Here is a 17714-nt window from a genome sequence, read left to right as displayed (position 1 = left end):
TGTGGGCTTAAGATTGGTTGATTTGTTTATAAAAGGTGTGTCTACAGGCATGTTGTTTGCTACCTCTCAGAATTAGCCAACCTGGGAAAGGCAGTCTTTCCAGGATTAGCAAAACTCCTAAAATGTCAAAGCATAATAAAATACAGAATTTTTTTAAAAGAAAAATGATTAATTCAGAAAAACCTATAATTTCTGTTTAGATTATGGATAAATCAGGGTCTTCCAACTAAGGAATCACTTGAAAAGTGATGACAGAGGGTCCAGAGTTGGACAGCAAACCCTGCTTTGCTTTAGAGCATGTTGTGGATGGTCCAGGTGTAGAACACAGTCTTTTTCTGAGTTTATGTGGCAGACAGCAGAGAGTATTATAGACACCTTGGAGGAGCAGTCAGTGACTGTCTTGGGTTGGGTTTCCCCAACCTAAGAGACAAGGACTTGAGACAAGGACTTGAGAAAAGATAGTTTATTTGAGAAGTGATCTCAGGAAGCACAAGAGAGACTATAGAATAGTGAAAGAGGAAAGGTAGATCCTAATAGAAGACACAACAACAAGTGAGCTATCCCTGTGGGCAGCCAAGGTTCAGTCTTTCAGGGGAACCTTGGAGAAAACGTGTGCACCATGCCTCAGCTTTGTCACCTACACTAAGATGGGGAGGCTGGACATTCATTAACTAGCTTCCAACTTCTACTCTTGGAGGGTTTCCTTACTAATCTTCCTTTGTTTCTGGGCCCCACCTGCAAGCAGGTGAGGAAGCTTGCAAGGTGTAGAGGAAGCCAGCAGGCAGAGAAAAGAAGAGGTGCAGACATTTGAGGGGAGAACTGCTTTGAAGGTGAATCCAGGTAGGTTGAGGGTCATGGGGGAAGGTACTAATAAGATCTGCGATACCTACAGAAGCAGGGAAAAGATGGGCTCCTTTTGAAGTACATCGATATTTGGGTTCATTCTCATTCATCCAGGGATATAGAGTTTATGGAAGGCAATAGTTATGAGTACTGGCTTTCCTGTCTGGTCCTGGGAGCAAGAATTTGTGTGCTTCTCCTGAGCGTTTGACCTGCTGATCATCCTGTGTAAACAATTCATTGTGTAATTCTCAGGGTTCCCTTTATATGTGAATTGAAAGAAAAAGGCTTAGAACCAAAATTTGTATCTTAACTCTTCCAAATGGGATAGTTTAGATGTTACTATTTTATATTCCTTTCTAAATCCTTTTATAATCTTACGTTCATTGTTCTTACTCTTTATTCTGAATTTGGATTTATGATGTACGGCTACATTTTATGTATCCTTTCAAGATGTCTTGAGTATTTTCTTCAAGAAATTGTTGTGTTAGTGAGGAATATCAGTTGCAAGTTTCAGAAATGTAGTTCAGAGTAGGTGAAACAAGAAAAATGGGAATGATTTGGCTAATATACCCAGGAAGGTCAGGAAAATGTTTTTTTCTAGGCATAGCTGGATCTGGGAGTTCAACCAATATTATTAATACTCTCTATCTCACTGTCCTTTTTCTCTTTTTTCTCTCTCTGATTGTTTTCAATTCTGTATCTCCATCTTTTTCAGTTTTACTCTATGTTGGTTTTATTCTCTAGCAGGATCTTTCCATTTAGTGACATACAGTGGCCACTGGTCACTCTAGGCTCCTATCAGACTTACAGTGTATGAATCAGAACCATAATAAAAACAATGGATGTGTATATATACCACATCTTCTTGATCCATTCATCTGTTGATGGACATCTAGGTTCTTTCCATAGTTTGGCTATTGTGGACATTGCTGCTATAAACATTCGGGTGCACATGCCCCTTTGGATCACTATGTTTGTATCTTTAGGGTAAATACCCAATAGTGCAATTGCTGGGTCATAGGGCAGTTCTATTTTCAACATTTTGAGGAACCTCCATGCTGTTTTCCAGAGTGGCTACACCAGCTTGCATTCCCACCAACATGCAGCCATCAAAAGAAATGAAATCTTGCCATTTGCGACAACATGGATGGAACTAGAGCATATCATGCTTAGCGAAATAAGTCAAGCAGAGAAAGACAACTATCATATGATCTCTCTGATATGAGGAAGTGGTGATGCAACATGGGGGCTTAAGTGGGTACGAGAAGAATAAATGAAACAAGATGGGATTGGGAGGGAGACAAACCATAAGTGACTCTTAATCCCACAAAACAAACTGAGGGTTGCTGGGGGGAGGAGGTTTGGGAGAAGGGGGTGGGATTATGGACATTGGTGAGGGTATGTGCTTTGGTGAGTGCTGTGAAGTGTGTAGACCTGATGATTCACAGACCTGTACCCCTGGGGATAAAAATATATGTTTATAAAACAACAACAACAACAACAACAACAATGGATGTCACCTCTTAACTGGAAGCTGTGACAAATTTCCTTGGAAGTCTGATGAATTCTGTTTAGGTCAACTTCCCATTTGTGTGATGTTGTCTTTAGTACAGGAGACACTTGGAATGAATACTCTATAAGAAGAAAGAAGAGATAGGGGAAGAGTGTTGCCCAGACACAAAAGAGCTTTCCTAGTCTATTGTCATAAGAAACACATGGTGTGATACTCAGATAAGGTAGCTGGAAGGTAAAAGGTTGCAAAGGTACTAACATGTGATATCTATTCAGTGCTTACACTGTCTAGCTTCATGCTGAGCATTTTATATGAACTACATTGTTTGATCCTTGAAAGAACTCTTTGAGATGAGGTCAATTATTACCAATAGTCTAAAAATAAGGAAAACAGGACATATCTCTTAAGTGATTGAGCTCAGTTTCAAGAGCATGAAGGTTGACTCTGACCTTAGGACTCTGAGTCACCAAGCTAAAGCTGGTCTGGGCAGCGAGAGAGAAGGTGATGCTGTTTACTCACCAAAGTGCTTGGGTGGATGGGAGTGGAGTAGAGAATGAGGCCACCTTTGAACATGGTATGTTTGAAGTGCCTTTGCAGCATCTATTCAGAGTCATGTGTAGAGAGATACATGCTCACGCAGTGGAGAAAGTATTTAGGCAACAGATAGAAATGTAGAGGCACTGAAGTCATGGGCATGTATGAACATTGCACTGCAGAGAGGAATTAGTGTGACAAAGAGCAGTAAAGAACAGGGCAACAGACTTAGACTTTGGAAACCTCCAACATTTCATGGTGAATCAGAGGAGAAGGAGAAGAATTTTCCAGAGAGGGAAAGAGAAAAAATCTTGATCAACAGAAGCCTAAGATGTTGTTTGAGAAAAAGAAAAAGGGAAGGTCTATAATTCAAGCTATGTTTTAATTAGATGAAGATTAGAAAAGGTCCTTTGGGTTGAAGAGCATGGCTACCATAACAAAAGCTGCTTTGCTATGTGATGGAAGGCAAACTAGATCAGAGCATGTCAAGGTCAATGCACGTGTGTGTGAATAAATAGTCTTAGCAAGTTTAAAGTCTTTTTAAATGGTTTGCAGAGAGAAAACTGGGTACTGCCCAGCACAGTAGTTAGGTAGGAGACAGAGAGAGTTTAACATGTTAGAAATTTGAATCAATGTGAATTATAAGCTTTAGTGTAAACTCATATTCTTTTTCTCTTTCACAAAACATGTATTTTCTGGCTCTTTTCATGGAAAAATCTTAGGAACAATACTGCCCCAATAGCAATGAGCACCCTGCCATCTAGATTGTGGTTGCTAACTACCATTTGCTCCAAAAGGAACCAGAGATTCTTGTCGGAAGGAGTATCTCCAGGTCTGAAGTAGAAAACATTCAAAATGAGTTTGAGGCATCTTTTTCTGATGAGAGTTTGAGGCACATGGAGTAGCAGGGCTTGAGGCAGGGAGGGAGTTTTGAGAGTAGTTATTGGGCGTGGGTGATTAAGTGTAATGATGATGGGGCACAAAGGATAACAGTGGACCCAAAAGGTGACAGTGAGCACAAGAAGCCAAGGAAGGCTGGAGAATCTAGGGAAGGTGTGCGTGTCTACTGGGGCTGCCATAACGAGATCACACACTGGAAAGCTTGAACAACAGGCTTTTATTTTCCTACAGTTCTGGAGGTCAGTGTCTAAAATCAATATCATTAGGGCTGGTTTCTGGTTAGAGCTGTCTTCCTGGCTTGCAGATGGCCACCTTCTTGCCGTGTTTTCATGTGGCCTATCCTGGGTGAGCATGTAAAGAGAAAGAGAGATCTCTGGGGTCCTTCCCTCTTTTTATAAGAACACCAATCCTATCTGGTTAGGGCCCCACTCTAATGGCCTCATTTAACCTTAATTATCACTTCAATTATAATCACATTGGAGGTTGAGGCTTCAACATATGAACTGGCAGGGGAGAGGGTAGAGACGCAATCCAGTTGATAACAGAAGGCAGGGGATACAAAGTCAAGCGTGTTGGACAGGTTTCTCTGTGAAGGATAGAACCAAGAAGTTGGCCATCTGACAAGGACTTGGGTCAACCAGATTCTGTTACAAGAGGACAAAGGTGCCTGGCACCTGTGGGAATTGATGAAAGGTCTAAGCCTTCTATAAGCCTTCTATAACTAAGTTGCCTCCACCTGAGATTGCAGCTGGGAATGGACTCAGTGGGAGTTCATGCTGAAGGTGCCTCTATGCTGGGCCGTCCTGGTTCCACTGGAGGGGCACAGCACAGGTTAGTAGAACGGAATCAATCGATGAACATCTTTTTGCTCAACATGATCTGGAATTCCATGTTGAAAAGACTTTGTCAAGTTTGGGGGAGTGCGTTTAAGGGTGGGTTTAAGCCTCTTTCCTTATATGCACCATCCAAGATTTCACTGTGATTGTTATTCCCTCCTGAGTCCTGGTGGTTTTTAGAAGTCTGGACCATGTTTTCCATAGCAATTATGTCAATTCAGTTAAATGGCCTTGCCGTTTACAAATGCTGGTCCAAGCAGAGAGGTGTCAGGAGGCATCTCTTAATTATGCGGCAGTGGTCAAACAGCTGGAAGTTGGGGTGGACAATTTGGTCTCCTGGATTTTTTTCTTTCTGACATAGGGGCTTTCTTTATATTTAAAGAAAGCACACAAGCATTTTCTGTGCCAATGAAGTATTTTCCAGCATTAATTATTTTCATTATTAGTTTCACTCTGTTGCAATCACTCATCAAACTAATTTCTTTGAAGTATGAGGATGAAATTTCAAATGGGATGTTCAAGTCCCTTTAATTGCACTTGAAGTAAGCAGGAGCTGTGAGGTCCTTTCTGGAAGCATGGGGGTCTTCTGCCATACCAGATAAATCAAAGCCCCAGCAGCTCTGAGCCTTTTCCAGCAAAGCACTACAGAAAAGGAATCGGGGGAGAAAAATGACAAATCAACACAATTAAATCTGAAATTGCTGGCTTCCAAAATAAATTCATTCTTCTGAGTCAACAGTGTTTTGATTTTTAGATTAGGTTTGTTTTTCAAACCCATGTTTTCCCCAAACTGATTATTTTTGGTATTTCGTACGCCCTTGCGAATTTCCAACAGAATGTTAATATCCTTGACCTGCTTCGTGAGTCAATCTGTACTGCAGAGCAGATCCTCCCTGCTGGCAATCACAGTAAATGGTAAAGATGGGGATGAAAAGTGCCTCACCTCAGTTTCCAAAGGCCCCACCGTTCCCCCAGATTCCCAACTCACCACCAACTTCTAGGGAACAGAAAAAGAGCTTGCGGTCCAGAGGGCCTATGTGAGGTGGCCGTCATAAAGCCAGAAAGAGGATAGGAAGGATGAGGTGTTAGAGATGTTCAAAAAGGAGGGTTGGGATCCTGCCCCAGTCAGGGGTTTTGGGACAGGCCTCACAGGGGACAGGTCCTTGGGAAGCAGGTCTGAAAGTGTGCATCAGAGTTAACTTTGAGCTGGGAGGTCCCCTGGCGGATGGCTTGTGTTGTGCCAGGTCCCTATAAGACTGAGACTGAAGACTCAAGGTGATATGGGGTTTTGACCCTGTACAGACTGGGAGCCTTTCTACCCTCTGTGAAAGTCTCTTCCTCTCCCCTCTCCCTCTGCCCTGCCCGTGAGTGGGTTGCGTGCTGGGAAGTGATGTATGGGGCTTTCTAATGTCCAGCACAACCAGCTGTACACATGCTTGAGGCCAGCCTATTTAATGCCATAATTTAATAATCAGACAGTGTCCAGTGAATTTGTTATTCTGGGAGCTTTTTGAAGAAAATGGGCTCTGTGTACAGTTCATTTTGGATTCATTGTAAGTCCTGTAGGGGAGAGAGAAGGACAAACACCGGAAAACTGCTAACTTCCTTGACAAGCTTAGGCTCAGCTCATGAGTTCATAAAAGGGAACAGGATCTCTCTCTCTCGTTCATCCTATGCTGTGAAGAGTCAAACATGCGGACCCGTTTCTTTCCCTGTCCAGCCGAGAACTAATGCGTGGATGTGCATGTGTGCTCTGTTTAATACTATGCTCAGGCAGATAAAGTCCTGTCTTTCATGTCGAGATGCTCTTCTCCTGTCTTCCTTCCAGCATGTTGCAAGACTGTGGTTTAATAACAATTATAAATAATAATAAAACATATTTGGTCTTCGTCCGTGGTTCCTGAAGCAAAGCTTCCAAAACCCCTGGAATTTCCTGAGTAGTAAGAGAGTAAGAGTGCTTTGTACACTGCTGAGATGGCTTGTGGTTGGCCCCTGGATAGCTTCAGGAAAGGCCTGGTCACTGGGAAAACCAACCAAGTGATGGGAGGTTTAGAATGTTTGGCCCCACCTCCCAGGAAAGGGGCAAGAGGTTGAGTTCAATGGCCAAAGGCCAACAGTTATAATCAAGTATGTTTATGTAACAAAACCTCTATAGAAAACCCTAAAAAAAGGAGTTCAGAGAGCTTCTGGTGAACACATTGGTGGAACTGTGGGTGGCTTGCCCAGAGAGGGCATGGCAGCTCCGGGCCACCCCTTCATACCTGGCTCCGTGTATCTCTTCCATTTGGCTGTTCTTGAGCCGTAGCCTTTATACTAAAACTGCAGAAGAAAGTGGTTTATTGAGATCTGAGTGTTGTTGCAGTGAATTAATGAACCTGAGGGGAGATTACGGAAACCCCCAAATGGGTACCTAGCTGGGCAGCAGTGTGGGTGACCTTCAGCTGGCCTCTGAAGTGGGGCCATCTGGAGAGCCCTTACCCTGTGGGGTCTGCACTAACTCGGGGCAGTTCGTTTCAGAACAGGATTGAATTGCTGGACGCCCAACTCGTGTCAAAGCATCGGTTGTTGTTGGTAAACACACACACACACACACACACACGTCATATGTATTTGTGGCCAGTCAAGGGGGCTAGCTTACAATGCCACTAAACCTGTGACTCTGCTCCAGGGGTTAGTCAGGAAGGCCCTTGTTCCAGGAGTGTCTCTGTGCAGCTCAGCCAGACCAAGACTTCGGCATAGTAGCTCTTTCTGTACGTGGTTGTCTTTTTTTTTTTTTTTTTTTTTTTGAGAGAGAGAGAGAGCTGTTTAAACACACTGTGCTCATAGATAGCAGTGAATCCTTGCAGGTTACAGTCTGGAACCTGGAGGCTTGAGAAGGATTCCCTCAGATAACCCCATCCTCAAGCGGCCCAAGGATCAGCCAGATGTGAACTTGCAGGAGGGAATCGTGCCGTGAGTGAAGTGCAGTGTTTTAAGACCCTCGGGGAGGTGCTCCTGAGAACGCCGTCACTCTGAGAGACAGTTGAAACGCTCTACTGTCAGGACAGATGTTGGACAGATGTTGTCTCAGGGTGGGGGACTTACCAGGGTCTGGATTACCCCATGTCTCTGCTCATGCTCTACTGCTTTGGAAATGTGCGTTGGCAAAGACATTACGGAGCCCCCGGGAGTTTCTGGTTGCCGTGAACGTATTTCTTTTTCTCCGCTCGCCAAGGAGAGATCTCCATTTCCTTCGTGGGTCAGTTCACAAACCTCGATAAGTCATAAGCTCGGAGGAAAACTCTAGTGAGGAGATGTTTACTTTTCGTTCCTGGACTACCAGAGCTGGTTTTATTAATACAGACCTCATAATTTCTACATCTGCAAAAGCAGTGTACGTTAATGTGCAGGAAAGATCAGACCCAGGACACAGCTCGTCATGCTCCATAAACATTTAATGGAAAACAAAATGCACTCTTCAGAAGATCAATACTGTTATTCTCTTTCAGCAAACTGTGAATTATTGTTTTCATAAAATAGTAATAATGCCAGCATATTGATATTGAATGGGGACCTGGTCTGTTGTCAAAAATAAAATCATACTTAATCTTTTAATGCCTTCCTACATAAACACCCACGTCAGGGATTGGGGCATCTGTCACTCTCTAAAGAGTAGGAACCAGGTGATACTTTGGCTGCTATGTTCTTTGTTGTCTCAGTGGCACCAACGCTTAGTGGTGCATGACTTTTCCCCAAGCGGGCAGGAGTCAAAGACCCACACGTGACACCCCACGGACACTGGAGGAGCCCTGGAGATGCGTGTGTGAAGAGGGAGATGGGCATGGAGGAGAGAAGCACCAGGGGACTGGGGGGACGTGGCTGGTAGCCTCAATTATCCCTTCCAACCTTAACCCCCACGACCCCATGGTCCTGCCCTGGGTCATACTCCCTTCACGGACGAGGCACGGCAGCCCCTCAGCCTGCAGCTTGTCACACGTCACGGTCATCAGGTCTCCTCTCTGAGACCCAGACCCACGCACAGCAACGCACTTCCCCCAGATTCCCTCTCCATGCTGACCTGCCCGCCAGGTCCCCTGGAGGATCCACGTCCAGTGCCAGGACCGGCTTCTCGTAGGCAAATCTCCTCACCACATTGGCTCAGTGTCATGTCTCCGTGTTGGTGACTGAACACACAGACTCCAAAATGCGTGAGCTGCTTCCGGTCTGAGAACTTGTGACATTTGGACAGATTGACCCCCTGGTGTTCACACTGGCATGAAGTGACGACAGCCTGTGGTTGCCTCCTGGTGCCCTTCCTTCATCCCAGCTGGAATCCAGATGACCAGGTCACCCCTGAATCCACTGGGCTGGCAGGCATGGGAACCGGGCCGGGGGGGGTTGGGCAGGGCTGCAGGCAGGCGGGGGCCTGGTTGTAAACAGCTGTGCAGGGTGTGATCCCCTCTGGGTCGCCATGAGTCCGGGGTGTGGACAACGGTCCCACAGACCCCCTTGGAGGAAGGCGGCGCTCCAGCCCCGCACCTCACCTCCCGAGGCCTCCTGGCTCCCCAGATCCCCGAAGGACTAGGTGCAGGTAGAGGGAGGACTGAGGACCACTGCCCCGGAAATCCCAAACTCGGTGTCCACATAGGCTTGGAGGGAAGCAGTCCTGCCCTTATGCCTGGTTTCTGGACAGGAAGCTGATGCCCTCCCACTGCTGCCCATCAGAGCAGGGACAGCTGAGCACCAAGTTCCAGACGGACCTCCAGGCCCAAGGATCAGGACGTCCATGAGTCGTCAAAGAAAACTAACAATGCGCCCAAAGGGCCCGCACTCCCTGTGAGGAAGACACAGGACCCCCAGGCCAAGGCAGAGCAAATGAGATGCAACGAGGAACAACGTGGTAAGCAGACCCCGAGGAGGACACCGGAGGAGCAGACGTGCCACATTGTGACTGGGGGAGCAGAAGGTTAGAGGGAGTCGCTGTCAGGCGTCCACTTAGTCGCTTAAAGCAGAGCCTGCACACGGGGACCCCAGGGCCCAATGGGGCCCCCCGCCTGTCTTTGTCAATAAAGTCTGATTGGAGCGCAGCCACGCCCGTGCCTTCATGTATGATCTAGGTCAACAGAGCTGAGGGAGGGGACGGGCCGCAGGGACCGCGGAGTCTAAAGCATTCACCTGGCCCTTTGCAGATAAAGCTCTCCGACGGCTGGCCTAGAAGATGAAAGGAAAGAAAAGACTCGAGCAAAAGCCAGAGATGAAAACATTAGATAAAAACTGATGATTTCGAGTTCTCATCCCAAGCCCTACTGTAAGAATTACCAGGAGTTGCAGGAGAAGAACAAGGATCAGATGAAGACGGGCAAAACTGAGAAAAGTCACAGAAGTCAGGCGGCTTGGGTGAGCGGGAGGGACCCTCCATGGGGAGGGGGTTTCGCTTGCTGCTCGGCCCCAGGCACCTTGGACAACCGCTCACGCAGCAGCTTTGCTCAGTCAGCGTCTGCAGGGCTGGATCCCTCCCCTGCGGCATCTGAGATGCTGTCCCTCTTCACTCACCTCTTCTTCCCGGGAAGCTGACCTGGTTGAACAAAATATACAGGCTTTTTAGCCTTCCAGCTTTGTATTGGGTTCTGCCAAAGGACCCGGAGGGCACAGGCAGATCAGAGGGATGGTAAATGACAGACCGCGGCTACTGCCAGGACGGCCCTCTGTAGCTTCCGGGAACTCGCTGCCCTCCTGGCTTCCGGGTGACGAGCGAACAACTTCCAGCACTTTCCAGCCCACCTTCCTCACCATTCTGTGAGCCTCTGTTTCTCTGCCTCGCCTTTACACATTCTCCCTTTTTAGGCCCCCCGCTCACCCCTCAAGAGCTGACGTATGTCCCTAAGTTTCATTCTGAGAAAATACACACCACCTAAAATGTGCCACGTGAAACAGTTTTAAGTGTATGATTTAGTGGCATAAGAACGTTCACAATATGTGACCATCACCCCATCCACCTGCAGAACGTCCTCCTCTTCCCAAAGTCCTCCTCTGGCTGCAGGAAACAGGGAGCCCCCAGCCCCCCCCCAGCCCCCCCAGCCCCCCCACCCCGTGCCCTCTCCTCTCCGTCGCTATGGATAGGAGTGCGCCGGAAGCCAATAAAACGTCTACAGGTTAACAAGGAGATTTCCACGTGTGAGGATATGCTATGCCATCTCTTGGAAGGATATGCTTTTTGCAGTTTTCTGTTTGCCTGTTCTACACCTAAAAGGTGCTTAAAATACGGTTCAACAATTTTACAATGACCTCTGCTGCGTATGACGATCAATCCTGTCACAGAGTCAGTCTGCTGGTGCTAACATAGCCCACTCCCCCTCGGAAACCCACCTCAGAAGCCAGCCCCTCCCGTGCTGCTGTCGACAATCTGAGATGCTCTTTTTTCACTTCTGACAAAACCCCTGGGATTATATCTGTCCCCTTTATCACCTACCTAGCAACAGAAGTCAGCATAGAAGCAGCGTAATTAAACACACACAATAACAAGGAAAGGGAAAGGGGCTGCATTGGCCTCAGGCTCATCCTTTCCTGCCTCATCCTGGGAGCGAAGCCGTCTGACGAACCTGGAAAGACCACGGGGGAGGAAGGACTGCACTTGACAGGTGAGAAAAATCTCCAACGTGCCAGAATGCAGGCTCCATCCGCAGGTTAGTGTTTAAATATGGCATAACCTTGAACATGCACACACACGGAGTTAAATATACATGTACAACGATTGAGTGAGTGGGCATGTGTAGAACAAGCAAATAACTGACAAATATCAATTCTTGAAATAGAAAGGGCTGCTTGCGGGCTGGGGCGAACACGCCGGCAGACCATGAAACCGTGTTGGCAGAGCTGAGCGTGGGCGAGAAGGGGCAGGAGAAGGTGGAAGTGTGCTGGTGGGTCACCTAGGTCGGGTGCCTTGTTTTCATACAACAACGAGGAAATGCTTGCTTGATTATGAATAGAGCAGATGGAAAGTTCTTTGGTATCAGTTACGTAGTGCTGCATGACAACGGCCCCCAGAACATAACGGCTCAAAACAGCAATGATTGGTTATTTCTCACGGTTCATGGTTTACCTGAGGTTGCTCCTCTGACTGCATGAAGCAAGGGCTTGAGGACCACTGGCTTCTCCCTCCCTGCAGCTGTCAAGGTCCCTCAGCGGGTCTCCACTGGGTCTCTCACCCTTGAAGGACATAGCCTGAGCCTCCATGGACAGGTGCAGGACCAAGGCAGCAGGGTCAGAAGTCCCTAAGTCCAGTCCACAGCTCTGCAATTTGCACATCACCTGTCCCCCCAACTCCACTTGGTTGAGTGAAGTTCCAAGCCCAGCTCAGATTCTAGGCGATGAGACACTGAGACCATCTCCTGATGGGGGGCACGGTTGTACCTCATTGCTTCTACACACCATGGGTGGGTGAGAGTCCCCCGGAGCCCTTGTTACATGGCTCCATCACAACGTTAAAATGAACAAGGGCAAAGAGAAATCAATGGTAATTCCGTCATACTTGGAAAAGTAACAAGGAAGAACAAAGTAAGAGCATCAACAGAAAACAAGACGGGGAAGACTGAGGTCCGTTGTGGCACTTGTGCTGGGGTTGACCATGGTGGTCCAGCCTTCAAGCAGGAATTGGGTCAACATAAAGAACAAACACAACAAACAATAGTATTAGATATTGTTAAAGGAAATGCAACATATCAGCAAAATAGACACACACTTATTTTATTTTAAATAATTTAAATAGGGTTTGCTCCGGTAATACAAGTTTGACCAAATGTTTTAAAAATCTATTAACCTAATCCATTGTATCAGAAAATAACAGAGGAAAAACAAGATCAAACTTGTGATGCTGAATAGGCAATTATTAAAATTTAGATACCACCAATAATGAAAACCCCAAATACAAAAAACACTAAACAAAGAACTCCTTAAATATGATAAAAACTTAACTCAAAGCAGTACATTATTCAAAGTGGCAAAAACACTACAACTGCCTTAATTAAATGGTAATGAAGAGGTTTCATTGTCGCCGTTTTCATTCAACATTGTTTTGGTGTTGCAGAAAAGGCAATGATACGAGAAATGAACACACAGGGTAAACATCGGAAGAGGAGAGATAAAACAATTATTTTTTGTTCAGTTGTTTTTTGCCAATGTCACTGCACAGTTGGAAAACCCAGGACGAGTTAAGGAAGCAAAGTACTGGGATTAAGAAAGAAATTTGATAAGATGGGTGAGTGGGTGAGAAATGTTTAAAACTCAATGACTTTTTCTCTATTTTAGCCATAAGCACCTGAAGAAAATAAGCCACAGAAGAGACATGGGACTTATATGGAGAGCAGAGAGAGTGGGACAGAGACAGAGAGATGGAGCTATGAAGAGACAGAGAGAAGGAGAGGTGGAGAGATGGAAAGGCATTTTGCGCTCTGCAGTGTTTGGTTGGTTGGGTGGGTGGGTGGGTGGGTGGTCGGTTGGTTGGATGGGTGGGGTGGTAGGTTGGTTGGGTGGGTGGTCGGTTGGGATGGGTGGTTGGTGGGGTGGGTGGTTGGTGGGGTGGGTGGGTGGGTGGTTGGGGTGGTTGGTTGGGTAGGTGGGTGAGTGGTTGGGGTGGGTGGGTGGGTAGGTGGGTGAGTGGTTGGGGTGGGTGGGTGGGGTGGTCAGTTGGTTGGATGAGTGGGTGGGGTGGTCAGTTGGTTGGGTGGGTGGTTGGGGTGGTCGGTTGGTTGGGTGGGTGGGTGGGTGGGGTGGTCGGTTGGGTGGGTGGGTGGTCGGTTGGGGTGGGTGGTTGGTAGGGTGGGTGGGTGGGTGGTTGGGGTGGTTGGGTGGGTGGGTGGGTGGTCGGTTTGGGGTGTTTTGTTGGAAGTTTGGAATAAACCCTTGAGGTTCTTGTAGAAAAGTTGGTGCTGGGAATAGCTGAGAACAGACATCTGTACTCAGGAGACATCAGAGCAGACTGCAAGGAATTCACTCAAAGGTTCTGGTGAAGGGTTTTCATGAAGATCTAGAACAGGGTCTCGGTGTGGGGAACATTTCACTCTCCTGGGAGGAAAATGGACTAGTAAATGATGCTAGTGCCATTGTTTCTGGAAGAAAATGAAACTGAACTCCTCTTACACTTTCTCACAGAAAACATGAGCTACCAATGTGTTAAATACAGCTGCAAAAATTATGAAACAGCTAGGAAAAGAGAGACTATCTCAAACAGAAAACCCAGAAATTCAGATTATAGGAAGAAATACAGATTTGATGAAGAGCAAAGCTTCTGATGGCAAGGCGTTAAAAATAAAAACAGGGATTTCAAAAATGTTTGCAGGGAATCTGACAGGCAAAGGGTTAACAACTGTAATGTAAAAGTCTCTTAAAAATTAACAAGTACTGGCAAGACAACCCAATCGAAAATGGGCCAAGTATTTCAGTTGGCAATTCAAAGATGAGCAAATCCAAGTGATTACAAATGGGGGAAGAGTCTCTTACTCATTAGCAGTCAGGGAAATGCAATTTGAAGTTAAAATGAGATCTCTCTTTACAACAATCAGGCCATAAAAATTAAGAACTTTAACATTTCCTGTTGGCAAAATACTCCAGAGAGAGTCTCGGCACCAGTTTCTGGTATGAACATGAATCTGCACAGCCGTTTGGAAAACACTTGACGGCATTAAATAAAAATAAAAATATAGATCCCATCCTGTCCCCTAAAAGTACAAATGCCAGTACCCAGAGTGTTTAATGTACCAAACTAAACCAAATTGAGCAGAGAAACCTTCATGCCTCCGAGAAAGAAAAGGCTGGAAGAGAAGACGTACAATCACACTAATGAAACAGGAAATGCCATGCAGGGGTTAAAAGAAAGAGCTAGTTGTACCAAGACCTCATTTCAGAAGGCAGTGGCAGAAGTTTTGACGTGCATGAGAATATGGGTATGTTTGTCAAGAAAAGATTGGTGAAAAATAGGAAAGAGCAGACCGTGATTTGCAAACGCGGGTTTACGTGGGTGGGTTGGGAATGCGGTGGTTAGTGGGGAAGGACAATGGGGCTAGGGGATAGGAGGGAAGGGGGGCGGGGACTGTCTCTGCATGTCTGGGCCATTTCTCCTCTTAGGGTCTTCTCTCATCATCTTGAAAACGGGGCAATAATTGTATCTACCTATTGGCCTGCTTAGAGGATTCAATGAGATAATCCATGTGTATTCAGAAAGCACTATTTTCTGTTATTAAAATTACTTATAAGACAAAGAGAAGCCACTAATGCTTTTTTAAAATTTATCTTTGACTTGTGCTCCTAATAAAAACCGCGCACTAATACTAGAGTTCTTTTTAGTGGAGCCTCTTTGGTTTTCTAGGTATATAATCATAATACATGGGGAGGGGACTTTTATTTCCTCTTTGTCTTGATTTTGAAAATTTTCTTATCTTAGTACATTCTTAAAAATTTTACAAGGCTGGTGAATAATAATGGTTCCTGATTTTAATGAATATCATTGAGTTGTTCATAATTCAGAATCATCACTGATGCTTGTTTCAAAAAAATAAAGGTGGTCATATTTAACTAGTTTCTTCTAAAAAGCAATCACTATGTTTAGTCAAATGTCTTCTTAGGATCTTTATATGACTTTGTTCCCCCTTTAATATGTTGAGGGAAAAATTTAGTTACTTTTTAAAAAAATGGTATATTTCCAAAAAATAAACCATGTTTCTATTTTTTTTTTAATGAACCCTGCTTGGTTATTGAGTTTTATTCTTTTGATACACTTCCAACTATGAATTCGCTAAGGCATTGTTTGGAATAGCCATATCGACATTGATAAATGGGGCTGGTCTGTAAGTATCTTTCTTTGTACTACATTTTGTATTACGGTTTCAGAGTTAAGGTGCGCTGTTCAGAGGAGCTGTGTGCTTTTGGAAATTCAAAAAGATACAGGTGAGGCAGGTAGGGCTGAGAACCAGCCATCCCGGGGTCATGCTGTACCCTTGGCATGGGTGTCTCCATCTATAGGCATCATGGACAAGCCTGTGTCCCCCCAGAGGGAACATGCCTTTATAAGTAGTGTGAAAGCACCTCAAGGGCTAGAGGTAGCCAGGATATCAGAACTGCTAATTTCCCATACTTGCATATGTCTTAAAAGTGATTAAGTTATACTGGAATTGTCTGTTCTTTAGGTATCAGAACCCAACTCTGAATTCGTTTACTCTCGTGATCATGGTTCCTGTACAAATAGTACATCTTCAGGCATCTTTCTTAACTTTTTATTCTCTCGTTTTCTATTTTTTTTCTGGGGTCAGTTTTGGTATCATCTGTATTTTTGAAAATTTCCATAGAAATGGAAGCACCGTTACCTAAAGAAATGTGTCAGATTTTTTTTTCAGTGGCAGTGGTTATAGGGGAAAAATCTTAACACAAAGGTAATGCCCAGTCATAGGGCAGTGATTACAATCTGCTGTGGCGTGTCAGAGGTGTGGAATACCACGCAGCCGTTCAAAAGAATGAGGAAAATTAGATGGGTCTTGGTCATGCGTTGCAACGGGTAAAGAGTAAGATTCAGAAAAGTACATGTGACATGATCTCAGTTTGTGAAAAAAGCAATGGTCAAGAAACTCCTCCAGAGATTGGGCCTGGGGTCACACTGCCTGCCTGCATCTGAGTATCTGAGTTGTACTGTGTGAGCTGGGACACATGGTTTAATCTCTCTGTACCCCTGAGTCTTCACGTGCAATCATGGAAGTCAGCTCGGATACCATCGTGAAGATTAAATAGAACACACTTAGAGCCGGTGTCAAGTGTAAAATAAACACACTGTATGAGTCAACTTTGTTTCAGGAGTGTGTGTCAGTGTAAACACAGTCACATATGTGATCACACGAACACAAGAAAGGCATAAGTGGGTGCACATCAAATGACTTGGGGGAAAGGGTCGTTGGTGGGAAGAAACAGACTCTAGATCGAAACCAATAGGAATGGTGAGTCCCTTTGATGTAGAACTCTACATACATATGCATGTACGTACCTGTGTAGAAATGGGTGAAAGATTGTCACTAAGCGTATTAGAAACAAGAACGAAATGTTGCAAAAAGGATATGTAGAAAAAGCTCCTTTATTCACTTAAAAGGAAAAGAAGAGGAACAATTTCTGCCAGGAGTAGGGGAATATCCAAACCAGGGTGCCAGGAGACTTGATAGCTGTATTTTCTTGAATGGAAGAAAAGTTGAGAAAATGTCTTTCTCCTATAGAAACAAACACACAAACACATGTGTGAAGGAGGGGTGAGTCGTTCAGTAGCCAAAGGTCGGAGAACACCTGTGCATTTGCAGGATCTGTTCTTCAGCTGGGCTTTATGAAGCCCATGTGATCGCGATGACAGTGGTCACTCAGCAGCCACCATAGCACGAGTGCGGATCCTGGCACCTGCTCCTGGGGCCAGGTACTGTGGCTAATGGACTCTGTGGGAGTCACTTTATGAACCCCTTAGAACTTGAGGATCTCACATTTCCATCATCATCATTATTTTTTTTAATTTTATTATTATATATTATTATTTTATTATTATTATTCTTTTCTAAGTTTTTGTTTTAAGTTTAGTGCAGTTAACCTGCAGTGTTGTATTCATTTTGGGTGTACAATACAGTGAGTCAACATTTCTATACTTCCTCCGTGCTCATCCTGAGAAATACACTCTTTAATTCCCATCACCTGTTTCCCCCGTGCTCCCCCAGCTCTCCTCTGGTAATGATCAGTATGTTCTCCCGTAACTAAGAGTCTGGGCCTTGATTTCTCTCTCCTTTTTCCCTTTGTTCAATCGTTTTGTTTCTTAAATTCCACATATGAGCGAAATCATACGGTGTTTGTCTTTGTCTCACTGACATATTTTGCTCTACTCCATCCATGTTATTGAAAATGGCAAGATTTCATTCTTTCCATGGAGGAGAAATGTATTATTGAATGTATACGCACCACACCTTCTTTACCATTCATCAGTCGATGGACACTTGGGCTGCCTCCGTAATGTGGCTGTTGTAAACAATGCTGTTCTAGATGTAGGGGTGCGTGTATCCCTCTGAATTAGTGTTTTTGTATTTGGGGGTAAATACCCAGCA

This window comes from Mustela lutreola, chromosome 10 (assembly GCF_030435805.1).
Source record: "Mustela lutreola isolate mMusLut2 chromosome 10, mMusLut2.pri, whole genome shotgun sequence".
Lineage (NCBI taxonomy): Eukaryota > Metazoa > Chordata > Mammalia > Carnivora > Mustelidae > Mustela > Mustela lutreola.
The sequence above is the reverse complement of the archived record's forward strand: the minus strand, read 5'-3'. Positions refer to the sequence as shown.